Below are 27,579 nucleotides of genomic sequence, written 5' to 3'. Positions count from 1 at the left end.
GTGAATTTTTGGCTGTTAGCTTAACAGTAGGGGGTGTACATCCTGTGGACTTCCTGGCAAGTTCATGACTTTTGTATAACAAAGAAAAGTGTTGCAATCGTCTCCCTGATACTTTTGTCCCTGCTCTCACTGCTCATGCAGCCAAGTCAGAAGAAATGTCAGTCTCCGAATTGTAATTCAGAGTCTGAACAATCCAACAATATCTCCCACTTGGTGAAAAGAACTACATTAATGTCGAAAACCTGTGGCAGAATGGCAGCAACCCACCATCACTAGCAGTTTAATCAAAATAACATCCAGTATAATCACTAATACAACCTTCAGTTAATTTTAAAGGAGCTAAACACTACATTTGTATCTGATTTCACTTGTTAACAAAGCACTTACGGGTGGCGCTAACCATCTTGGACTGAACGCTCCTGGGTCAAACAGTTGGAGGTGTTTGTGTTTTCCCCACTGTGACGAAACTTGGCGGACACATTCAGGGCCTTGTCTAAAATAAGTGTGTTGGTTTAGGTGACCCTGCGATGTTTGCTGTGGTGCCACCGTCAGCCCAAACTATAGCTATCCTTGCACAAATATTCTGCCCTCCACCCAAAGCAATAATGGCTGTGAAAGTAAAGGCTAACTATTTGGCCTTGGTCTGCTCTTCACTGAGTGCTTTCTCGTTAAAACTTTTATCTCAAAGTTATTTCGGCTTTACATCACCAGTGTCTCTGATTATCTGTCATAATTCAGAGTTATCGCTTTGTTGTCTGCAGGTCAATTCAGTCCGCCGGCACTTCAATTAGTGTGCTGAAGTTCTGTTGAAGGAGAGATGAAGGATTTCTGACTTGACTAATAGCCTGAGTTCTAATCTGGGGTGTTGATTGACACTGTCTTCAATGGGCGTGTTTACACAAGGTCCCGCCGTTAGCGTCTGTCATCCAGTCACCTCTCATACATGTCACGAGGTGCCCTGTGTCCCTGCTGTCTGGCCCTGAGTCAGAGTAAGATACACAAACACAGCTCCTGTCGTCGCTAACTAAACTTCCACGTGCTCCTAAAGTCAAAGGCAGTATCATTGTGTACGTACTTCAAATTCCTTTTCCAGTTTGTGTGTATTGTAGCAGTTTCCCCTCTGCTTTACATTTGGGCTATTCCTGCTAGTGTCTGCACTTAGTCGACATAGTTGAAGACAGGTGGTGATTGTTTTCCTCTCTTCTATAAAACCACTTTGTCACCATTCATTCTTGACAGTGTGAAAGCATTTATTTATGACCAGAATAAACCTTAATAGTACACACAGTTTTAGATGTCAACTAACAAAATATAACTACAAATGTGTATCTAACTTTTTTCTCCAATAAATTTTCCTTTGACATCATTTGTTTTCTCCCTGCTTCCTTCTGTTTCCTCTTTTCCTCTTTCTTTATATTTAGCCATAGACTAATAAACTGAAACACATGCACACTCATCTAGGCCAGTTGTTCTCAACCACAGGTCTGGGGACCCCCAAGGGTCCTCTAGGGCAGTAGTTCCCAACTGATGTTTCATGGTCCAAAAGTGGGTTTCAGGTCCGCTCTGAATAGACTGCAAGTGACTCACGAACAGGTCAAGTTAGTGAAAAACACACTTTTGAAGTACAATGAATTTCCAGCACAGAGCTTTTATTTTGAAGTGCTGTTTCTTGCTGTAGAGTTAATGACTAATGGAGAGCTACTTGACAGAATCAGCAAACTAGCTCGATGACATGGCCGAATGCAAGTATGACGCTGGAATTGGTTATTTTCACTATTCAATTCACTGTAGGAGTGAGCTTAATGTGAGAAAGAGTTATGAGAGTAACTATTCTGATCATGGATTTCACTTCCTCCATGACTATCTCCTCAACAACCAAAATCTTCTCAGATGGAGGTCCCTGAAGTAAAGCCTTATGAAACTGGGGTCAATGACCTAATGTGTATCAACTGAGGAGTCCTTGACCTCTAAAGGTTGACAACCACTGATCTAGATCAGCATGTTTATATCAACTGATTTTAATCTCAACTTTCACAACAATAACATAAAGTTTTTATCGCACACAGATTCAACTGTGACAATAGTTTTGCATGACAAAGGCTTAGTGTTGTAAGGAGACGTGCTGTCACCTTTGTGGTGTGCTCACAGACTGTATCAAAGACGTGAATGTAGCCACCATGACATCACCCATTTGCTTGTTGACTACCGTTTTAAAGCCCCGAGTCTGGCATTTTGGTCGTCACCATATTTGGATGAGAGGTTGGAGCTGTGGAGGAGTTGACCGAGAACCCGGGGAGGAACCCTTGGTGGTGACAGTCGCAAAGTAGCCATGCCTTAAAGCACACCCAGCTTTATCATCTATTTTAAGCCCACTTCAGAGCAAAGATTCACGATGAGACGAGTTGAAACATGCAACTATTTGCAAGGCGTCATTATGCTTTAGAAACAGGCAACGTGCCTTACGTTCTAAAACCACCTGTCGGTGATTAGACCAGCTGAGTCGCAGGTGACACCATCAGCCAGCTTGAGTCGAGCTCAGACAGCAAATTCACACCGCTGCAACTTTTCTCTGTGACGTTCTAAAACGTTTTTGTCTCGTCGTGAATCTTTGGTCTGAACTGGGCTTCACTCTAAATGGAACCATAATTTACAAAACAAACGTCACGTTGTATTGAAAAAGAACTTAAACTAGCGATTAAAACCATAAACTCTTTAGGAAAATGTTTACTGAGATGATAAATCAAATGAGACACACAGTCATTTTCTCAGACTTCTTTTTGCAGCCATTGAAGTTGCCCCCTGCTGGCCATTAGAAAGAGTGCAGGTTTTGGTTTCAGTTTTCTGACCTGGAGATAAGCTCTTGCACGGGCTGTTGACTTTAGGATACGTGGATAAATTATTATACAGTACTGATTTCTAAGCAAATTCAATTTTACTTTCAGTTCAGTTTTAATATTGGGTATTTCTTTTGTCTTTCACAGTAAGGTAAATATGTAAAATAACAATAACAAGCTGTATATTTCAAGCTTGATTTGTTCCCTAGTGTATTTTAGAAAGAAAAAACTAAATTAAATCACCATACATATGGTTTGTATTACTGGGGAGAATGTACATATTGTAACTCTGAATGACACTTGTGTTGCTCTTTAGCAACAAATGTAAGGCACACTCATGAATATAACATGCAGTCACATCCATTTCCCTTCACACTAAGCAGCTACCTTACAAATACTTCCCTCATTTGTCATTCACAATAAATGTCTCCTTCTCTCATCTCTGTGGTGACACTGATGCAGTGTGTGGGGTCTGAGCAGTGCAACCAACTACATATTCCAGTCCAGTAATTACAAGCTAGGAGGTGCTCCCTGCAACCCTCGGGATACATCACCATGCCTTTCTGACGAGATGGGAATTTCCCATTTCTGTACTCTGCCTGCTATTTCAGGTGTTCAGACAAGCTCCCAGAAGCAGCATTGTTCAAGCAAGGTCATGGTTCTGCTGGAGGTCTTTGATGAATAATAAGAGCCCCCGAGAGACAATGTCTGGTGCTTTTTATTTCAGTCATCAAAGATTTTCTGCTCCAGTACAAGCAGATGTACATAACTATGGCTGTTTACTTGTGATGCAGGAATGTACAGAGGGGAAACAGCAGTCCTGATTGACCACCTCACTTCAAAATCTAAACTACATATTTTTCCTCTTACCCGTAGTCGCTGTTTTGGTTTGACTTTCTACAGCTGGCTCATCGAGCACCACTGAATGAGCTCAGCCAAGGAGGACACCATTAATGTTTACAACTCACATTGTCACAGGTGTAACTCCTGGGTAAATCCCTGAAGTTCAAATGTGCAAAGTGGTAGAAATCATACAGCTGTTACAAAAGTCATGTCACTTTCAGAGTATAACATTTTAATAATTTGTTTAAAGATCCAGTGGGTAAGATTTAGGGGTTTTTGTGGCAGTAAAACTGTAGATTGCAACCAGCTGAAACATCTCCTGGTTAGAATTCCTTTTGTAATCATTGTTCAGGACTTTTTACTGGGAGCTGAATTATCTACAGAGGTCTCCTTCTCTCCAAATCAGACAGACCCAGTGATTTAAACCAGCAAAAAACACTGAATGAAGTAGTTTCACATCACAAATCAGTGTTTCTTTAAGGCTGTTTGGCATGATGGAGATGCTAATTTCGCCTCTCACCTTTTTTCTCTGATAACTTGAGATCCAGATGTTCACAGGTTTATTACTGGGAGCCAAATTATCTGCAGAGGTCTCTTGCTTGCCAAAACAATACTGTATAAAGCATCTTCGCCTTAAAAAAAAAAAATCTGTTTTTCCAACACTCAGAGGGCCTGCTAACTATAGTGGTCAGTGCGAAAATGCGATTGGGCCTTTCTGGAGCCAGTGTGTGGTTTGTCCATTCTGGGCTACTGTAGAATCATGGAGGTGTAGCATGGCAATCTCTGTAGATGAGCACCAGGCCCCGCAGAAAGCTGCTCAACCTTTCAGCAATTTTTTTGCCAGTGTCCACACAAAAAAACCTCCTCTCTAAAAGAAATGTCTGTGTAAGTGATGACATGACACCTCCAACTGCAAACATGGTCAATTATGAATCTTTCTATTCTAATTTTTTGAGCCATGGTGGTTTTATAATTGTAAATCTTTCCTCAAGCCAAGAAAAGCGATTTAAAAAGCAGTGACATCATCACAATGTAATGTCTAAGAGCCAAGCAGTGACTTGCGGGTGGGGCCAGTGGGTGAAACACTACCGCCCATATTCAGTGAGCCGCATACCGTGGAAGTAAAGCTCGAAAACTTTTTTTTAGAAACTCCATTAGAATGAATAGGCACCATCTTGGTATGTATCCTTGGTATGTAGTTATCATTACTTCCTGCTCCCTATATAGATATAAGAAAGTTTCGGGGGGGGGGGGTTAATGCCTTTATTTGACAGTGTGAAGGGGGGAGAAAGAGTGGGGATGACATGCAGCGAAGGACCAGGGTTTGGAATCGAATCTGTGGCCATTGTGAGAAGGACGCAGCCTTTATACCTTGGGCACCCACTAGCTCACCTTTAAGAGTGGGCGCCCCATAAACTGTTTACTCTGAGGTAACAAAAACACAACAATTATCATTTTCTGGTTATTATACACTATAGAAGACATGTTGTTTTTAATATCATACTCCCTTTCTGACAGTATATCCTCCTAAATCCTATACATTGGACCTTTAATCCCCAGACACAGGAGTGACAGTCTATCCTGTTTGTTTATAGTGTTTTCGGTTTATACGCCTCGGATTGGTCCATAGAGAGAGACGTCACATTTATAAGATTGTGATTGGTCAACAGGTGGTTTAGGGGTGGGACTAAGAGGCAGAGTACGGACAGCAAACTGTTTGTGTGTGACAGGGCGTCCACGACTCAGCCGTTATTTTATGGTTTCTCTTAATGTAGCTACCAAAGTAAACACAGCGTACGATAGTAGCCCAGCTAATTTTATTAAGAGTGTGTTTTACGGCCAAGAATTTAGTCTACTGTGCTTGTGGGAGCTTTTCTTAATTCCGTAGGCCACTAGTTTGCTGCTCAGCTAACCTTAGTTGTTAGCATTTCGCTAACGTTATGCTAGCAGTGTTTGTGTAAGCTCTGGAGCCTAGAGAGCGCACTCACTGATACACCTCTGACCTTGGCGGCCTCCGGTCATTCCCCTTCTCCACTTTACCACCATGACGCAGTTGGACTTTCTTTCATCACTGCCACTGGGGCCGAATACAAACCGCCAGCGGCCGTTGGAGGAGGGATTTTGGGCTGTTCGCCCTGGGTTAGGTGAGTAATTGTGCAGTGTTGAATTGCTCCTGCAACTACTGCTGATGTTGTTTTATTTGTGTTTATTACGGCTTTTTGCTGTGTTTTTGTGTGGGCCAATAAATTGTTTAGTGGTTTATGCAAAGTTTATGCAAAAGGAGTTTAGCTGTTGAATATTTAATACCAGCTTACAACATTTGCCTATGAAGTGTTGAGGAGTAGAAGAAAAAAGTGTCAGTAAATGGAACTACTCACGTAAAGTAGGCCACAAGTACCTGAACATTGTACTTAAGTACTGTATTTAAGCAAATTTACTTAAGCCTATTTACTTTACACCACTGTACCTTCAGAGCATTCCCACATTGTATGCATTTAAGACAATGGTTACATGTTAGAAAATGAACTATTCAGCTATTGGCATGTTTCGTCCAAAATGACTGATATCAAATGAACACACAGTCACACTATTTTACCAAAATTTAAGCTGGGAAACTGGGAAGTTGTGAGTCATACAAGCTTTAATTCAAGACATATCAAATTAAAAGGTAACACAGGTGGTAGCCTAGTATTGGGACGCATTCACACTGGTGCTATTTGGTCCTCTTTAAACGAACCCTGGTCCGCTTCCACGGATAATTCGGTTCGTTTGGAGTGGTGTGAATGCTCATTCGAACACTGGTGCGGACCAAATAAGGGAACCCTGATCCGTTGAAAATTGGGGATCTCAGTTCACTTGCAAGTGAACCCTGGTGCAGTTCACTTAAAGTGGGAAATGCAAATCCACTATCCCGCGAACCAAAGAGAGGAAGTGAACCAAAGAGAGCAAGTGACATAGAGTGCAGTGCATTTTGTGTAGAAAAAACAAAGCCAACAGTGCAATTCGGGAGAAGCAGAGGTAAAAAAAAAAAAAAAAGAAAATGTTGGAAAATGTCTCATGGGCAGACGTGGAGGAGCGAGGAGGCTCACGCGCTTATTGATATATGGTCAGGGGACTATATATTGGAGTTGACCAAGCCGGCTGAAGGGGAAGGTTTTCCGTATTCGGTCCTGGCCAATCGATGAGCCGGGTTTTCTTCTTCCTCATGCTTTTTTTCTTCCTGGTCAGTGGTCTTTTCGGGCAATACCGCCCCCAAACAAGCAGCTGTTGTAACTATGTGACGTTGTCCAGGCAGTTTGTTCTGCTTTAAAAAGTGCAGTGTGAAAGTGAACCAAATGAATGTGTGAAATTTTTCGGCATTCCCTGCCCAATCGAACCGACTCCCTGGACTATCCTGGTGTGATTGCGCCCTCAGAGTGTGATTTAAGGTAAAGAGCCCATAGCACTGTATTCTATGGTATTTGGTACAAGTAAATAGCTTCATGAGCAAGTGCCTCTCGTCTGTGGATTATCTTGAGTAGCTGGGTTGTGCTTTCTGGAAAGAGACATTAGTGATACATTTTTCAAATGTATTTTTTTTGGCGCTTTGACCACCACAAGCTGAGTGCCGTAGTCATCCAGTTCCATTATATTGGAGAGAAGGCAGATGTCTCTACAGCTGGTATCCCCAACACTTGGCAGCTCACACCACAACAATCTAGATTGGTAAATAGCACAGGTAAGAAGAAAATGTTTGTTTTAGATTTGGGGCTGAACTAGGCAGGGATCAAACGTGATCAAACCAGAGTGATGGTAGGGGAACAGATTGAGTTTCATGCAGGAATAATTTAACTCTTCTGGAACATTTCACGTCAAACACATGGCCTGGGTAGCACTCCTCTGGGGGAGAGGTTTATTTCACTGCCCTGTACCTGTTGTGCTCAGATCTCTGCCGTCACAGTTTCCCTACTTCAGTTCAGTTCACCTTTGGGCACCACAAAATGCACCACATATACTTTGTGGGAATACATTTAGGTGTAATGCACTTGATTCAGTGCTGGCAGGATATCCAGAAAGTCCCAGGTTTTTTCATGCTGGGGACCACAGTCGAGTTGAACCTCACAGACATGACATCATGTGACGGATGGATGCATGTTAACAGGCAGCCCTCGATGACCGCATTTCATTTTAGCCATTACGTTAAGTGTCTTTCGCATAACCTGAGTTTTGGATTACTTTGACTCAATTTCTTGAAGTCACCTACACAGAGGAGGGCTGTGTTTGAAGCATTCAGACATGTTTGAATGGAGTGAAGTGCTCTGCTGCTGTGAGGCAGACACAGGGTGAGGCTTGCGACAGGTTAGATGATTTCTAAGTTATTGCCTTTGCAAATGTTTTGGTGAGGGAGTGTTACTGACAACAATTATGTCAGTACCATCAGCATTTTCCATTCCTGCTCTCTTATCGTAGCCTGATCAATGTGATGATTCACAGCATCTAGCGGCTTTTACAAGCACATGAAAGACAACTGTAGTTCACATTGCCTCTAACTATTCTGGCACAGCACATCACTATAGTCCAGCATTTAACAAAGCCTCATTCAGGCATGGGAGACGTAACGTTGTTGGCTTCATCTATCTGTGAAAGTGATGGCTTTTGTCTGTTGATGTTTTTATGACTTCACTCCGACATTACAGGATAGTTACACAAAGAGCCAAAATGCTTGTGTGTTATTTGGCACCTTGTTTGCAAGAGAGAGAGAAAGAGAGAGCAGCTGTAAATCAAAGATGTTATGATAGCAAAGAAGAGGAGATACTTATTAAGCTGTCGAAACCCTAATTAATGACTATCATGGGAGAAAGTGATGCTAACATGGAGAACATAAATATCTGTGCAAAATGCCTTGGCAATCTATCCTGTAGTTCTTAAGATATTCAGCCTGGACCAAGTTTAACTTTGGTTTAAGTTTATTTAATTTATATAGCACTTTAAATAGCATAACAGGCGTTGCACCAGAGTGCTTCACAAAACAGACCTACATATATACTCGGGCTGGGTATTGGCATTGGAAACCTTTAAGGTACTGACCGAAATAACCCAGTGCCAAGTTGTATCAAAAATTCTCCAGTCAAATGATACCTGCATTTGATCCTTTCTGTACCCAGATTTAGGAAAAAAAGTCAATTACTCCAAGCATTCTTCGATTTGATGTGAAGGGTGATTGGCCCAAGGGCACAACCAACATGCCACAGTGGGTGGATCTGAGCGGTCTGGTGGTGCTGTGAGGGGTGAGAAGTTCTGAGATATATGTAGGGGCAAGATCATGGAGAGACTTACAGACAATGACAAGGATTTTTAAGCCAGTGTAAGGATGCAAGGATAAGGGGTGATGTGGTCTCGTTTCTTGGACCTTGTTAATAACCAGGCAGCAGTGTTTTGAACTAGTTGTAAACGGGAGATTGTAGCCTGAGAAATGCCTAGGTAGAGGGAGTTACAGTAGTCCAGTCTGGGTGATATTCATGCATCAGTGACTCCTTCTAGATCAGAGGATGATGCCTAATTTTGGAGATGGTTCTGAGTGGGAAGAGGCTGGACCTGAAAACTGAATTTATCTGCCTGTGAAAAATTAAGTCGCCATCATATATAACACCCAGGCTCCTAGCATGTGGTCTAGTGGAGGCGTAAGGGTAATTGAGGTTCTGGGGAATAACAGTGGTATGATTTGGGTGGCCAAAGAGTAGCATCGCTGTCTTGTCCTCGTTTAACTGCAAGAAAAAGGCCAAGTGGTAGACTGACCTGACAAACTGAAACTTCCATCCCTAGAGCCATGCCGCCCGCATGGCCAAAAATATAGGTCTCAAAAATATTGGAACAGAAGTGCTTTTGAAAAAAGAAAAAGAAAAAACTTGTAAATTTGAGATTAAGTGCTACTTTTGAAACGGTCAACATCCCATTTTGTAAAAATACCTCAAAGGAATAGCTTTTATTTATGCAGATTTTGGAAGATGATGAAATGAGGTACAGTTGGCAATATGTAGTCCCTCTTGAAAACATTTCAAAGTCATTCCAAAGAGAAAAACAGATTGAATGAGTGGGCGAGAGACGGAAATAAAGAGACAGACAGAAGAAATGGACTTTTGGGATTATGATTGATGACTGTAATTAATACCTAAAGCTTTATTTAAAAGGTAGTTGCATTTAAGACTAATTAGTTTAGTTTTTCAACGGAAATACTCTAAAATCCTCAGTGTTTTCAGTGTTCTCTGCTTTCAGATTTGGCTGTGTCTTTCTTTTGGCAGAGGACTTTATTTAATGTGTTTGCTTCAGTCTTAAAGGTTGAAATCCGATGACACCGTATCCTTTCTGTGGCGTATCTTTTCCCTTGCTCTCTCTGCTCGCTGTGAGTTATAGTCAAACTCAGCAGTTTCTCCATCTCTTCTTCCACCACTAAAGTTCCTTTGGAGAGTTGCCTTCTCAGCCGTGAAAATCATTCCTGTGTTTAGATGCAGCCCTGTGACATGGGCTTTTAGCACCATGAGACCAATGAAGCATTATCGGCTGTCCAGCATGGTCTCAGAGTTCACAGCTACTCAACACACAGACACCAGCAGCAAAGTTAGACTGCAGTTCTTACTCGAAAAGAAAAAAAAAATCAGCAGAGATCTGTAAAATAAAGTGGTGATTAAACACAAAGCCTTTATGGCAAAATTCTGGAGAGCACATTACGCCTCCACGAGACCCTGGAGGACGGGGGATGAAGGACGTGTTACAGTGCAGAGGCCAATCCGTCACATAACGGGTCACGATCCAAAATACCTCTTTTGAGCACTGATCTGCTGTATAAAACTCCAGAAAGCCTCCAGACGGGAACTAAAAGTGTTCCTGTTTGAGTAAGTGAGTGTGTGCCTGTGTCTTTCTGTCTGTGTGAGTCAGTGAGCGTCTCCAGGCTGTACAGTAGATAAGAAAGGGCAGCGAGAGGCACGGGGGTATCCATTACTCACTGGATGCCTGTAGAGAGCAGAAGAGGCAGCACCTGAATCCGGTTTAATGGTGGAAATGGATGCACAGTCTCCCCGCAGAGTAATCCCCTTTATGGCCAGCGCTCACCTGTGATATATGGAAAGAAGACAGATGCCAGTGAGGGAGGCAGTGGGACACAGAGGTGATTGGACAGACTCTTCTGGGTGATGCGGAGGCCGAGTGCAGCTTTGAACTCATGCCATAGTCCAGGGTCATGCAGGGGGTGATTGAGTGCTGCTGCGCTCCCACAGGAGAGGAAAAGGATGAGAACTTACTTTCAGAAAGCCAACTGGAAGAAGATGATCTTAATGGCCATACTTAAAGCCAAGTTTGTTACAGTGCGCTCGGACGTTGGCCTCATCTTAAGTAAATTCCAACTGCCACGAGTTACGTAAAACAGGCCAAGCTCACGAACAGTACAACTTCTGAGAAGTTTTATCACAGTCAGTGCTCGAGGTGGAGAAATAGCATTTTTATGTATTAACAGCAAGATAGAAAATCATTAGGTATTACATTTATAATTTCTACATTTAATTAAAGATACAAATACTCTTTTTTTGCCAAAATTAGAGCAGGCATTTTTAAATGTAGGAAAATCCTCTAAAATAGGCTTCAGACTCCTTTCCCATTGCCAGTAGATGAGTATGCCTCTCAGTTTTTCTTGCCGGTGTATCACTTTTGACCTCATGAACATGTCAGAAAACAGGATAGTGAATGTAAGCAAGTGAAAATGTTATGCTGGTTACTTCTCTTTAATAATCTCTGCTTTTTTCACACTGTCCAATCGGATTATTTAAGAGGTGGGCCTTCTGTGGTGGCAGTGGCGGTTCTAGGCCAGTTTCAATGGGGGGGCCAAGCTAGGGCCAGTCCTTTTGATACAGGGGCACATACAAGTATGGTCAAATATCTAAGTCTGAACAATAAGATATATATATGTGTAAGGGGGTCCGGGGGCATGCTCCCCCGGGAGAAAATTTTGTATTTGATTTAAAGGCATCAATCTGGTGAATTCTGAGAGCAAAGTTATGATGGCAGAATATGCCTAGATTTCAACATCTTTGTGCTTTTTATGTGTGAAAAATGTTCCATTTTTACTGATAAAAACACTAGTTGTATGTTATGGTGAAGGGTTACACTTAAAATACGGCCAAGTATTAGTGGTTAAACATTTCAGTAATCAAAAGAAAAATGACTGACGTACTGATCTGCCTCTGGAGGGCTATTTTAATATTTAAAATCATGTGCAGACAAAATATTCTTTTAAAATTCTCACACTCACAAGTACAGTTCCAGATACGCAAAACAATACAAAATACGCAAAACGAAAGGAAAACAAAAGGTGAGATTCAAATAAATTACACACAAACAGGCACAAATTACTGCTTTCCTCCCTCCCTCCCTCTCGATTTGCAAGTACAGCACCCTGAATCAGAGCATTTCAAAAGCCCTCAGGTAGTTGAATGTCTCTGGGACAGGCCCATTTATAGCAACCCACTGGATCCGTGGCGTGCGCGATCCGGCCGAGGCGCGGGTGCTGGAGCTAATAGCAGCCATTCAAGAAGCTGCTCCACCAGCCGCGGCCTAGAAGCGGCTCGGCGCTCCGCTCCACTAAAATTACGCGCCGGGTCTATTTCTGACGGCGCGTCAATTTGCACAGACCAAATGAGTCAAACAGGAAGTCAGGCGCAGAAAAGACGAGAGTATCCAGTCAATTTTCAAAATAAAAGACCCATGAAAACTCCGGATCGTATTTCACATCACTACACAAACATGATGTGACAGGCATGAGTCAAATGAAAAGGAAAAAGTTTTCAGAGCTTACCTCAATGGTGCTGTATGTTGCCGTGCAGGCTCAGAGTTGTCTTAAATACAGCCACACAATTCTCTACTGATGTTTTCTGGGTGTTTTCAAGAATGCTCACGAAGTGGATGTCAATATTCCTCAATATTCCGCTTAGAAATGCGGTCTGCTCTATCAACTCAGGCTCACATTAGCGCTAGGAGAGTGACGTCTGTGGTGAGGCCGGGGAGGGTGAGGGGGAGGGAGGGGGGAGCCGCAGAATTCCCAGTTGGAGCTCCAGCCGGTGCGCTACAGAGTGACGTTCATTTACTGGAGGCATTTTATATCTGGCCATTTTTTGGAGACTGTGGCAGGGCAAATTAGTCAATGTATGGGAAACACTAAACACTAGAAAACTCAGGCCCTTTTCCTTCTTGTGTGGTGTATTCTGCATGATTCACTGGGTGCGCCTCTTTAAGTGGTCCGACCGGCAACCTGTTGAGACGATTTAGTTCCGCGTTCCCCCTCCGACTCCTCGGCGGGGGGGCCACAGGGGGGGCCGGACTCGGAGTTACGGGGGCACTGGTCCCTGCTGGCCCCCGCCTAAAACCGCCATTGTGTGGTGGTCACGACAAGTTAACAGTTGGTAAACAATGGAGGAGAAACTGGTGGTAGCGCTTGCTGGATACCTAGAGCTATACAGACTGACTGTCATCCTAAAATATGCCTGGAAACCTCCATTATTGAGGTGAAGCTCCTGGACAAACTGGTGGTACTCCCCGTGATCCACCCTCTTTTTAGGGTCTCAAGTACACAAACAGATCTCTGTTTCCCCGTGCCCAACAAACTATTTACTGACAGCCTCTAACCTTCAACCAGTGCCAGAGCAAGTGCCCTCTGCCTGTCCATTTTCAGAGCTAGCTACTAATAACTGTGAAAAAAATAGATAAATAAACAAACGCTAGATTGATTAAATGGGAAAGTTAATGTGTTTTTTGTCCAGTGTGAAAGAGGCTTAAGAAATATTCTGATGTTCACAACATAAATGTATTAAAACAAGATCAAGGGTCTGCAGCCATGCTAGCACTTCTGTGAGGCTTTACAGTGGTGCTTTGAGCTGAATGCTAATGTCAGCATGCTAACAAGCTCACAAGGAAAACGTTAACATGCTGATTGGGTTTACCATGCTCACCATTTTACTTTAGTTCTTTAGTTTGCTTATATTTGCTGGCTGATGGAAATGTCAGTTTCACAGGTAATTATTTATAATTACCTGTGACCACATCACCCCTGTCCTTCAGAACCTCCACTGGCTCCCTGTCCCACAACGCATCCACTTCAAACTCCTCCTACTCACCCATAAAGCCCTCCACAACCAGGCCCCCTCTTAACTCACAGACCTGCTCCACCCTTACACCCCTTCCTGCAGCCTCCGCTCTTCCAATGCCAACCTTCTCACCGTCCCCAAGACCAAGCACAGAACCTGGGGGGACAGAGCCTTCTCCGTTGCTGCCCCCACCCTCTGGAATTCCCTCCCAAAACTCATCCGTGACTGCACTGACCTCCCTTCATTCAAATCACTACTCAAAACTCACCTGTTCCGTTCTGCTTTTAATGTTTAACTACTTTTATTCATTTACTTATTTATTTGTTTTTTCACTCCCATTACTATTCCTCTTTGTCTTCGATGTCTTTGCTGAAAAATGTTTTTTTTAATGTGTTTGAACTGTCTCTGTAAAGTGACTTTGAGAATTTTGAAAAGCGCTTTTTAAATAAAATGTATTATTATTATTATTATAAACCAATGTATCAGACAAATTGAAGAGCATTAAAGGGATCAAGTTTAATTCAATCTGAGGGGAACATGAATGTCTCAAATGTGACATTAACACTCTTAAGAGTAGTGGTAATGTTGGCTTGCTTTGGCTGCTCGAGGTCTGTTTTAAGCACTGTGTTTGCATAGGATGTGAAATCTGTTGTGTTGCTGCCTGACTCCACATGACAAAAAATCCTGTTAGTGTCATGTTGTGAGCAGGAGCAGCTTCCATGTGCAAACTTTAACCTGATGCAGATTATTAGCTAGCGACAGAGAAAAGCAGCCAGGCGAGAGCAAAAACAGGTGAAACGACTTGGGTCATGTACTGCTTCTGGGTAATGTAGTCTCATTCGGGCTATTATGAGTCGCCTGGAGAACCTGGCCGGGTGAAGGCAGATAGCGTGTGAGTGAAAGTGTGCGAGAAAAGTTATGTTGCTGACAATAAAGAAATGCAGAAGCGCAACCCCACTTTAAGCAGAGTATTCCTACTGTAAAGTGGAAGCAGGAACAAAAGTTCAGTCCAGGAAGTAAACACGCAACTGAACCAAGACACTTTAATCAAATCAGACAAAGGTGCAGCCCAAAAGAAAAACAAGGATAATGACTGTCGCTTTTGTTTTTTAATATATCTTTAATTATTGGCCTCAGAGTTTCACGCCTTTTCTTTATCTTATTTAACAGAAATGAATAAAACAGAGCTGCCTGCAACTGTTTACTTCCACGTGTTTTCCGGTATTTAAGCATTTCTGATCATATTATATCATAAAGAATTTATAACAAAGCAGTGAAATTTAACGAGTCCAAGTGAGTGTAAAGATGTTTGCCTTCATACTTTTTAAATATTGATAGACTACTTTTGGATTGTAATAAAAGAAACAAAGTTAATATCCAAAGCAGTGGCGAAGGTCCTGCAGGCCGATTCATATACAGTATAAAATGAAAGCTGATATCCACAGTCAGGCATTCATTTCTCTGTGTTGGCGCATGTGTATGCAGTGGTGTGTGTGTGTGTGTGTGTGTGTGTGTGTGTGTGTGTGTGTGTGTGTGTGTGTGTGTGTGTGTGCGTGTGGATGGTGATGACATATGAGCCTGTTAAATAATTGATATGTTTATGCCGTACCTGTTTTGCATTTGCATCTAAATACTTGATATTGAAATATTGCTGTGGGGATGTGACCATGTTGGGAATGTCAGCACAATCCAAAGTGAATGAATCACTGCACACACACAAACACACACACACACACACACACAGGCCTAGTTGTTGTTAGCGGTTATGATCTGTCACAGGGCCCCCTCTTTCACACTGGAGCGTAGGGGGAGTCAGAGCACAGAGGACTCAACTACCAAAGCTTTTTATTGCTTTATTGCTTCCTCCCAAAGAAAAGGAGCACAAAGGACTGTAGAGCCACCCCCTCCCCGACCTCCCCTCAGCCCCCCACAGACCCCCTCCTGCTGGGAAGAACAGGCCTGCGGTGGGCAGGAGGCCTCCCCCTTTCTGAAGGCCAGCCTCTGAATAGACGGCTGCGGTCATCGTTATCCTCCCAATTAACACTCGTTTGTCTCCAGTGAATTCAATTAGAGCCATATTCATGAGTGACCAGCAGGGGAGGCGTGCGTGTGGGAGGGCGGGTCACTTCCCTACACCACATCAGAGCACTGTAGGTCAGCCCTCGTTCTGCCAAGACATCTATACATATGCGAGGCAGCTTCTTTTCTGTGGAAAAGAACAGAGCAGTGAGGAGCAGAGGATCACGCAGAGATTGTGATGAAAATAAGTTAAAGAACATAATTAAAGACGATGAAAATGAACCAAAAACAAAGAGCAGGCTAGATTTTCACTATGAGACTGGATACTAGTCTTGTTTTTACATTGTCCTACCAAGCAATGTAATTGTATTTGATTTATATAAACGGCACAGGACAAATGGGAACATTTTTGAGTATTGTTGTCAATAAGCATTCATTTACAGATAGTCAAAGCAAAAGTGTTTACATGTCTATGGTAAAACTGTCGTTTCAGAATAATTTTAATGCTTATATCTCAATGTGATAAAGGTCTTAACTCACTGAAACATAATGTAGTTACTGAAATGCCTTTTAATATTTTTTGTCTTTATTGATAGGACAGCTTCAAAAGAGAGGAAACATGGGACAGAGAGGGATGACATGCAGCAAAGGGCTATAATCAAACCCAGGCCGATTCGGAGGACTCAGCCAATTTGGGGTGCACAGTGTATCAGTTGAGCTAGAGGTTGCCCTCGAAGTGCTTTTTAAACAATTGTCATGTGTAACCTCGAGGTCTAAACAAGACTGTGTCCAAAACCATTCCCTCTCCCTCTGTTTAACCACTCCTTGTATAATAACACTCAGTAGTTTACTTTGTAGTGAGCAATAACTCGGACACTGACTAATCCTCATCATTTTACGTCACCACTGAGATGCAGAGACGCACAACTATAAATTCCAGATCTGTAAGGACGCATTCACACTGGCGCTATTTGATCCACTTTAAACAAACACTTGTCCACTTCCACAGATAGTTCGGTTCGTTTGGAGTGGTGTGAACACTCATTCGAACTGGTGTGGAAATGCAAACGGACTATCCAACCAAACAGAGGAAGTGACATAGAGCACAGTGCATACGTATGATTTACGGACATATATGTGATCTGAGAACTTTAAAATCCTTGCAATACCGCGCTCTGCGTCTGTTTAACCACAGCAACACATCGTAGTCTCTTGCTCGATGAGCCGGGTTTTCTCCTTCCTCATACTTTTTTTCTTCCTGGTCAGGTGCCTGGTTGTTTTGGGCAGTACCGCCTCCAAACGAGCAGCTGTTGTAACTGCGTGATGTTGTCCAGGTGGTTTGGTCCACTTTAAAAAGAGCAGTGTAAAGTGAACCAAACCAAATGAAGGTGTGACATTGTTTGGCATTCCCCACCCAACTGAACTGAGTCCCTCAGACTATCCTGGTGTGAATGCATCCTAAAATGCGAGCATTGTGTTGTGAGATTGTCAGCAGAAAGAAGGGTGGGCCACATGCCATTGATACTACTTTTTTAATTCCATTGTTGAATTTCTTTCAGCTGCTTACCAGAGACGGCAAACTAGCTCATCAACATGGCCAAGTATGATGCTGTATATATGATGCTGAATATGCCGAATATACTTCAGATTCAGAATACTTTATTAATCCCCGGGGGGAAATTGTTTTTGTTCCATATATTAGTTATATATATGACTAATGACAAAGGAGAAATCGGGACTGGACCAGTTGGAAACCACTGATATGGTGGATACTCAACGTGATAGGGTGTAAATATTGGGCACAATATTGAAAGTAGGGAATGATTTCAGACAAACAGTGCTTTGAGCTAACGCTAACATTCGCATGATCACAGTGACACCGCTGATGTTCTGATCACTTTAAGTCCTTTTGAAACTGACTTTAGGGCATCTTAAGCTTCTGAACTGCGACATATTTCCATGTGAAACACAATATTTGAGCAGCGTACAGTTGCAAGAGGGATTTAAATCAATTTGCAATCAACTGGACTGTTGAAAGTTGTTGAGGGCGATACAGAGCCATAGCGTGGTCCACTGCTAAGCAGACTGTTGGCTCCACACATAACTCCCTTGCCCGCTCGATCAGGAGGAGGACGAGGGAGGGATGAATGAATAAGATCTCTGACATTGTTTGTAAATGAAAACGAAAGTTTTGCCCTCTGATATCCAAACACACATCTAGTCCTATTTCTCTCCAAATTGCTCTGTTAGCTGTTACAGACCACAAATGGTGAAGTGATTGGATGAACTTTTGTAAACACCCCGAAAGGCAGAGTATTTTAACTGTTCTCTTTAACTACAGAAAGAGAAAAGACAGGGATTTGGATGTTGAAATACTACTAGTACTTAGTATTTTTAATTACATGGAGACTTTTAGTTTAGGGTGTTATCATCATGTTGTTAATTTTGCAAGTATTTGGTCATAAACCAATTGAAGAGGTCGCCCAAGTCACAAGGATTCTTCATCTGGAGAGCATGAATGTCCAAAACATTTCATGGCAATCCATCAAATAGTTGTGGAAATATTACACTCTGGACCAAAATGGTGGCCCCACTGACAGACTGACATTGCCATGCGTGGAGTCATGCTTCTAGCGTTGCCAGACATGTAACTTTTCAACCAAATTTAGTGATGTTACTGACTCTGGTGTGAGACGGCAGTGCAGAGGAAAATGTTCCCCAGTGAGTTCAGGTTTCAGTCTGGTGTCTCTGCCCTCGGTGCTGCTGCGTAATGCTGTCCTCGCATGCAAGGCAGACAGGATGTGTCAACAGATAAAGCCAAATGAAACACATCTGTCCGGTAGTCTGGAGCAGCTTCACTGCGGTCAGCGTCGTGTCAGCACGGGGACACGCTGATCGCACTGGCAGCACAGACTCCAGACCCCCGTCTCCACGGGGAGAAGAAGAGGACATTTTTGAGTGGTGAAGCAGAATGAGTGAAGTGCTTATCCCTCTGCGTGTCTGACACTCGGGGCGACAGGGAAATCAGATGTCACTGAGGTTGAGCGACTCTGACGTTTTCATTGAGAGGCCTGGGCTGCTGCCGCTCTCCATGAACCACAAGATGGGATCCAGTTATGAGTTTTCACTTTCTGTCTTGGCTTATATCTGCACTTCAGATGAGTCACATGAATTTAAACATGCAGCCAGCCAGTCAGCGTCATGCTTTTGTGAGTTTGACCACTTCCTCACCTTCAACACCTTTTCAACCATATTTCTGTGTGTGTCATGGGCCTTCTGTTGAATTATGTCTTCTTTAAAGCTGCAATAACTGAGCGTCTGGCCACTTGGGAGCAGCAGAAAAAAAGCTGTGAACAAAACTCTGACATTGTAAACTTAGCCTATTTCACATCCAGCAGACCCGGAGCAACATTATCATTCATTTGGGGTTGTGGTTTTGGCCACTTGGCATGTGCTCACTCTCTTTTTAGCTTTGTTCAGGTCTCCACCAGCCCCTGAGGGGAAATATCTGTCTCTTTTGCAGCTAAATGCTCCACCGTGTGCACCAGCCAGTTGTTAACTATGTCTGTCTGCTGTTTGGTGGTGAGTAGATAGTGGACAGTTGGGTTTTGAGAGTGGTGAGAGTGAACCAAAATAGTTAAATTGCAAGCCAGAAAACTAAAACAATGAGCTGAAAAACAAAGCTTTAAACCTCCATAGATGATAATTCTGTGCCTGTACCTTTCACATACACATAAGGCTGTAGCTGACTCAAATCAGATTTAGCTGTTCAATATGAATATTTGACGATTTTCGACACTAGACATCAAACAAAAGCCAGAGACTGTGCCGTGTTAAGTTGCTGTCAGCTGTGAATTTGCCACTTCTGAGCAGAGGAGCCTCAAGGTGCAGAGTGTCTCCCTCTGGGCTGCTGCATCATGTCCACTGGGGACCAAAACGTCCTCAGAAACACACTGCACAGCACTCTGGCTAACAAAAACTAAAATAAGGGAAAAAAAAAAAAGGTCGCTCAACTTGAAGCAATCTCAGTTGACTTAGGCCTCATTTACACCGCAAGCGATGCGTTCGGTGTAGCGGCAGCACACATGTATTCACACCGAAACTGAACAGACACGTCACGCAGCGGCTGTTGCTGTCCCGTCAAAATACAAACCACACCTGAACAGTTGGTGGCAGTAGTGCACTGTGTTTGCAAAACTCCAATAAACCCCAAAGAAGAAGAAGTGAGTTTGGACCCAAAGCCCAGGTTGGACAGGTTCACGTGCCAGTGATTATTCCAACGCTTGGTGAATTAATATTTAGCACTAGAAATGGGTAAGTAGTCTTTGTCTTCTTTGTATTACTGCTAAACATGAGTTCGCGTGTGTTGTGACCTCTCTCAGCCACCGTAGATGTGGATTTTTTGTTGAATACAGCGACCATTCGCTTGCGCAAAAAATTGGTGTCTCTTCTATTTTTGGGCTTGCTTGCGAAAGCAGCGTGACTTGAGCAGCACGTAGAACGGATGTGGTGTGAATGCTCTAACCTGTTAACATGCTTGCCGAAATGAAAACACAAGTAAACAGCAACCGTTCGCGAGCACTATGCGAATGCATCGCTTGCAGTGTAAATGAGGCCTTAGGGGTCACCGACTGTCGTTTTGAATGTCCGACTTTGAAGGGGCAGCCCTACACATATTTATTTAATCCACTGTTAAAGGAGTACTTCACCCAGAATATGATCACTTGTTTTTCAGTGACTTACCCTGTGTTATGTTTGTTTATCTTGCATGCCTCCACAGTGAATAGAGAATTCAAAAAAGGCAAAAAAAATTTCGTGAATTGCAGTAAAAATGTGTCTCGTTTAACAAAAGTAAAACTATATCAAAACATCAATTTACAAACTGTCACACAACTCCTGCTGTATAATCCAAGTCTCATTTATCCAGTCTTACGCTCAGTACTTCCCAAACACATACATTTTTTAATAAAACCTTGCAGTGTAAAATAGTTCAGCAGTACTGCAAACTGTCTCAGCATGGGCAGGTAGCGCGCCTGGGTAAGCACATGAAATGCACGAGCAGTGTTCAAATGCATGTGCTTGCCCAAGAGACTTGAGTTATACTGCAGGAGTTGTATGAGAGTTGGTAAACAGATGCTTTGTTATAGTTTTGCTGTTGTTAAACGAGGTCCCCGTTTGCTTCAATTCACGAAGAACGTTCGTTTTTTTTTTTTTGGATTCTTCATTCACTGTGGAGGCATTCAAGAAAAACAAAGTTTCCCTCACAAATTCAGCGTATTACAGAGTGAGTAATTTATATACAAATGATAATTTTGTGGTTGAAGTATCCCTTTAAATTAAAGAATACTGATTATAGCAGCTTTAAAATGGATCCCTTTTTAGATATCGGGCTGCGGAACAAGGGTGTGGTCATACTGCAGGGGTTTCTGGCTGAAGCCTTCCTCTCCGCTCCTTTTCACTTGCATGGAGCTGTAGCACCTAACAGCACTTTTCTGTGTAGCGACTGTGAGCGTGTGTGTGTGTGTTTGTGTTAAGGAGCAGGACCGCGGGAATGATGTGTGGTGACTGTGGTAGCTTTCTCTTTCCCAGCCCTCTCTGTAGCTGTTCTTGTGATTATCATGATTTTAACTCTGTATTTTAATCGCATAATTTTAACCTAGTGACTGATCCGCCGCCAAGTCATATTTCTCTGGTAACATGGAAAAAAATAGAAGAGTATCTTTGATTTTTCTGGTCGGCTCTTGTCATGCATCTATCTCTTTTTATTCCGCATGATCTTCGCAGCACTTAAACTCAGAGCCACGTTTTCTTGTATACTCTGTGTGAGTGTTAAAATGCAGTGAGTATAAAGACCCTGCGTGGTGTGTTTGGGCTGCTGCCTAATGCCTTCATTCAGACTGAAGGATGAGCGAGTTCACTTAATGTGACACTGAACTAAATATCATGCTTCGCAAATTCTGATGATGATATACTAGTCTGCGATGTGTGTGTGCTATCATGTCGTTGTGTGTACACTTAACTGTACATGTATCCATGCTTGAATGTTAAGCAGCCTTGGTGCACATTCATGTCATTAGCCCTCAGAGCTCCAGCGTGTGTGTGTGTGTGTGTGTGTGTGTGTGTGTGTGTGTGTGTGTGTGTGTGTGTGTGAGGTCTGCACACTTGGAGGACCCCATCGGCCTTGCAGCCAGGGCACACAGGCCCCTGCGTCTCCTGAAATCACCTTCATGTGGAGTGACTTTTTGCTCCACCAGCGACAGGGCAATCCCACTCTTCATTTAATGGCTCATAATTACTTCAGAATAGTTTAACGATTGCACTAAATTCAAGCTGAAGTGTGTAGGCCTCTTGTCTCTGGGATACAGGGCGAGCCTGGCCAATAGTTTCCCTACTGCGTCCAGTACAATGGGCCAACAATCAGAACGGGTCTTCACTACTGGAAATTATCAGCAGAACTGTAGAGAGATTATATTAACTTCAATACATTTTTACGGGCAAAGGCCAAAATAAAGAAGTTTTCCAGAAATGGAATCAGTTTGGCTTCATTTCACTCATGGCATTAAAAATCAAGAGTAGCATCCAAAAAAATGAAACAGTTTTGCCCAGTGGAATATAACTGCCCACAGTCAGACAGTTTTAAGAGGCTGGAAAGTTTCATATTACTGCGCTTTTATGAAAACAAATGTATTTCTTTCTGAGAGACAGGCCTCCTGTGATGTGCTTTTTTATCCTATAACCCCTGTATTCTTGTATTTCTCCGATGTAACAAGGCCAGGAGGTTTTAGAGAAAAAAAAAATAAGTAAGGAGAGAACCAGAGCATAAAAAAATTCTTACAATATTATGCAACCCCTCTTGATGCTGAACATGCTGTTTCAGCTACCAGATGTGATTCTGCACATGTAAATGCAGAAAAGACAATCCTGGTGAAGGACTAACGCAGTCACTCTCTGCACTTTCTGTGCCTTAATAAGCTTCACTGATGAGTTCATTTATGTAAAAGTATGAGCTCACTCCATAGTTGGCGCACATGCAACCCAGTCAAAACACAAGGAAACGGGTCCAAAAACAAAAACAAGCTTGTGCTCTGACTTTTGGGGGTGTTCATGGGATCACACACCGTTGCCGCTTTCTAAAGGTCACAAGGTTTTGGAAAGAAAAGCCCATCTGGAGGAACCTATGACACAGGGGTGCAGAATATCAGGTAACACTTGGGCTGTATTTTTTCCACAAGTGTCAACTTTGGAAATGTTAAGCTCTTGTACGTGCGTATGTGTCTGACAGGGTTTCATTTCTGAAGTTCCCAACAGGGATGGCTTTGACTCTAACACTTCACTTTGTGGCTCCGCCAGCGTCGCACTTTAGAAATTCATGTGAGAGGTGGTTTCTGCGGGTATGGAAGCATTATCTGTAACTCCCACTGTTTTTGAAATGTTATATGTCTGTCTCTCTTCCCTAAATAAGTCCTAACTCTGTAGAACAACATGAGCAATATCTTTACTGGTCGTAAATGTTTCTTTTATCTCTGTTGTGACAAATGGCTTTGGTAGCTGTGACAGCAAGCAGCTGAACAGGACACTTTGATTGTATGGAATTAAACGCAAGCAGCTGCGGGGCTAATGGAGGGATATGCCATTTGGCTTTAATTACGGAAATGTCATGAAAGAACCACACCAACACAGAGGAGTTGAAAGAAAAGGGAAAATAAAAGAGCACATGAGAGAACCTCGCAGAGCTTGTCTTATGGAGATTTGTAGGATGTAGGAAAAGATCAGAAATATATGACTGGAAATGGAGGAAAGACTGGCTTCTTGTCTTTGACCCCCAAACTGGGATGTTTTATGAGGTTAATGCATTCATAGTTCTCAGATATATATACCTTGCCAGGCTTCACTTGCAGCTTAAAGACATGTAAGGATATCACTTTTTTTCATGAATCATTTCATGGGGGATGGGTCTCCGCTTCACAGGAAAGACAGATCAGTGTTTTAAAAGTATCGTGGGAAAGAATGTTCAGAAATGAAAGCACAAATGAAAAAGATTATGAATATGGTCCAGTTGTAGTGTACTGTGATGTCCTGGTCTGTGTTACCTCAAGATTCCCTTTGCATCAAAAGCTGATCAAAACCCTCTATTTCCTCGCTGCCAAAACACAGGACATGTGTGATAGAAAGCTCGTATGGGAAAGAAGTAAAAGTTTAGTGTGTGAAGTTAAACAAGTGGGGTTGTGGAATTACCCTTAAACAGATGCAGCGGATTAGGGGTGGAGCAGGCCACACCCGGCCAGGCACAGACTCATTACACTTTGATTGATTAGTGTGTAATTAGATTGGTCAGTGATCACTGGTTGACAAAAATACACATCACATCCAGTGCGACCCAACAACAAATCCACACAGTAGCCTGCAGAAGAGTAAAAGTCGTGTCTCAAAGCTTTCCCTTTCCAGACATGACATTTACCAAAGCACGGGGGAATTCCATGTGGTTTTCTGTTGACAGCCGTAAGTGGGCATGGATCACGTAATGCTAAACAATGCTGCCCACTGTTTCGTGCTGGTGACGCAGCGCCAAGGTAGAAGGGTGGCAGATAGTAGATAAAGACCAATCTATCCCGCAGATAAAAACAGCATCAAGTCTTGGATGTCCAGTTCAGGACACCACGTTGAATGCAATAATTCAGTGATGCTGGAGTGTCAAGTGTAGGCAGCTGCGTCACAGCTGGTCACGGTTTCCTCTGTAAGACCTGCGGCTTTGGCAGCCACTTCTCCAGAACGGTTATTGTGAGGAGAAGTAGGAGGAAAGGCTGACCACCCTTTCCAAACTAAAGCACAGTGCTCTTTTCTTACTTTGCTTCTTTTTTTTGTCTCTGGTACTTACACGCCCAAGTTGTCCCTTCCCCCGTGCGTTCACACGCAACCAAGCTGTCGTCACCGGCGAGAGCGTTCTTTCCTTTCTGTCCGTCACACACGGCCAGAGGTTAGCCATTCTGGTCTGAGGGTTCCTGCTGAACCCAGAAGGCAGGTGAGGTCCCGGTGAGCGCTGAAACCCTGGAATGCAGCATCATAAATAACAAGCTGTTTAAATGTGTTGGACTAACAAGACCATGTGACCCAGTGGAGTTTTCCACATTCTTCCGCTGATTCCATATTTGCCATGAACAGGTCTAGTTTTTATTGCCAAACATAAACCATGGTAATGACATAGCGTTTTACTACACAGAATATAACTCATCTAACCCAAGCATCTTCAAAATAAACCTGTGTAAGTGTTTTTCATTGGATTCACTGTTAAAGTTACAAAAAATGTTTCCATGAGTACTTTTAACTGTCAGCATCCACTCTCAGACTCTGATGTGCTCAGAAAAATGTTACCCTCATCATCAACCCAGTCGGCAGAATACATTTGTTGTCATTGTACGTTTCTCCAAACCACAAATACGTTACATTTGCAGGTTTCATACGTATCGTACCAGTTTTTCTAAAGTGATATAGTATATGAGCTGACTTTGTCATCGGGAGGCGGAGGGTATGGTGGATGGCGTTTTAGCAAGGCGTGTGTGGCAGAGGCAAGATGCCTGCCAAGATAACGGCCACTGCAGACCACTGCTCAAGACCAACATATGAAAACTCCTGTCAAGATTTAGCAAGTCTTTGCTGTGTTTTCAGCGGCTTTTAGCCTCCAAATGTGGGTGTTTTTAGAGGCCCATCACTGTGTTTCCTGCATCATTTTAGGCACTAAACGTGGGTGGTTTGTAGCAACCTGTTGCTGTTTTTCCAGCAGCTTTTTAGCCCCCAAATGTGGTTGTTTTAGAGACTTGTCGCTGTGTTTCCTGAAGCCTTTCAGCCCCCAAATATAGGAGTTTTTAGCAACCCATAACTGTATCATCTGCAGCGTTTTAGCCCTCAAATGTGGGTGTTTTTAGCGACTCATTGCTGTGTTTTCTGCGTTCTTTTCTGGCTCCCAAATGGGTCTGTTTTTTAATAACCTGTAGTTGATTGTCCAGCAGCTTTTTAGCCGTAAAAAACATACAATTTTTTCTTTACTTTTAGCATGAAAAATCAAAAATATTGACTTCCTGACTTCATTTTTTTCCTCCAATCACAAACCAGTTATTACTCCTGATCTCATAAATGTAATGCACATCCCAGGACTTCCAGGATGTAGTAACCACTTCATCCTGGAGGTGTTCAGCAGCAAATCTGGAAGCTCTTAGGAGCCACTATTACTGTGAATTTATAAGAATGTGGCAGATTATTACTTCAACAGAAGAAGAAAAAAAGTGCAGAGAGTAGCATACATTTTTAATGTACAGCTCTAGGAGGAGGAGTGAAGCTTTGAGGCTAAAGTGTAAGAAGATAAAAAAGAATTCAGGGCATAAGCCAAGCTTGCAGTTCATCATAAGACCCTCCGTTAATAGTTTCCTCCTTCACGGGCCTGAAGGTCTCACTCTCTCCTCTATAACTGAACCATCGCATTGTTAACATTATTTTTCTTGTGTATATTGTGACCACGAAAAAAAAAGCATCTCAAATAAACCGCACTTCCTTTTTCCAGCCTCAAGTTTGTAAATCTATCAGTGAAGTATTTAAAGAGCGTGCTTTGTTTTATGACCGCTACAAGTCTCCCCGAGCTAACCTCGTTCTCACTTCCTGTCAACCTCTCCAGCCCCCTCTTTAGGTTAACACACATTCCACGTAACCCACGGGGGTCCTGCTGCTCATGCCAGGGCGCTCCAAAAACACTGGGATTAGTAACTGTGAATTTCAAATTGTTATCCTTTGTACTACTCATTACAGGAGAAAAATGATCACGTTTTTATGTTACAGCCACACACTGCACGTCCCATACATCACACAGCTGCTGTACACGCAGTCAACAATGCAGGAATATGAAACACACTTAAATACACCCAGTGGACAGTCAGCACATAGGGACTCAGTTAATCACACATTTTAATGTATAAACACAAACACACATCTGTCTCAGGTCTTTTGGCTGTAATTCAACAAAGGTTCCCTCATTTCAGCCCTCAGTTTTTTCTATCCCAGGAGTCAACAGCTAAGTAATGGCGAATGTCTTTGGTCATGCATCTTATGAATGTAGATGATAAAAGAAGGGGGGGATAAATCTACTGTATGTGCTTCACCCTGCACATGTCCCACAAGAAATACGATACTCGCAAATCTCAGAGAGAAACAATGTGACACACGACTTTAATATCCACTCAGTGACAGCGCACGCGAGCCTCGGCCCAGAGCCTCGCAGAGCTACAGTGCGAGCTCCTGCAACCCCGCACGCTTTTCCACTGAAACCTTTGGCGGCTATTCTTGTCTCCAACACCGTGTAATTAAGTTCCTGTCGTTCTCCGCTCTCAAACATTGCTTAACATAAACGGAGACCCGGCTCGTTAATTAGTTCCAGTGTGCGCTCACGAGCCGCTGCTCTCCGACGCTGAAATGAACCTGCTCCCTCTCCGTGTAAAGCATGGCAGTGGAGAGAGAGGAGGGCCATAAATGAAAGTGGAACATCAATCGTGAGGACGCGATGGGAGGGAGTCCATGTCACGTTAATGAAGAGAGCAAGTTGTATCGCTGGTCCTGACTGTTGGTGCTGGACTATGGAAGAATTAAGGGAGGAACCTTAATTCTTTTCTCTGTTTTGGGCTGCATGGAGTGAATTTTTGGCTCATTGCTTTCCAGTGCTGTAAACAAGAATAAAGCTGTTAGCTCCTTTGTCATTTTTCAACAACATAATGGAAATGTGACAAAACCTAATTAAT

General features: G+C 42.9%; 1 protein-coding gene across 2 annotated transcripts in view; it reads left to right on the top strand.

Moving 5' to 3' along the window:
- The first annotated feature begins 5,406 nt into the window (after positions 1-5,406).
- Positions 5,407-27,579, top strand: part of LOC125896398 (chymotrypsin-like elastase family member 3B) — a 71,391-nt gene continuing 49,218 nt past the window's right edge. For both annotated transcript variants that reach the window (XM_049588944.1, XM_049588942.1), the window contains exon 1: positions 5,407-5,821. The gene's annotated coding sequence lies outside the window, so the exon portion shown is untranslated. The remainder of the gene's footprint in view (positions 5,822-27,579) is intronic.

The sequence above is a fragment of the Epinephelus fuscoguttatus genome, linkage group LG10 (genome assembly GCF_011397635.1).
Source record: "Epinephelus fuscoguttatus linkage group LG10, E.fuscoguttatus.final_Chr_v1".
Lineage (NCBI taxonomy): Eukaryota > Metazoa > Chordata > Actinopteri > Perciformes > Serranidae > Epinephelus > Epinephelus fuscoguttatus.
The sequence above is the reverse complement of the archived record's forward strand: the minus strand, read 5'-3'. Positions and strand labels throughout refer to the sequence as shown.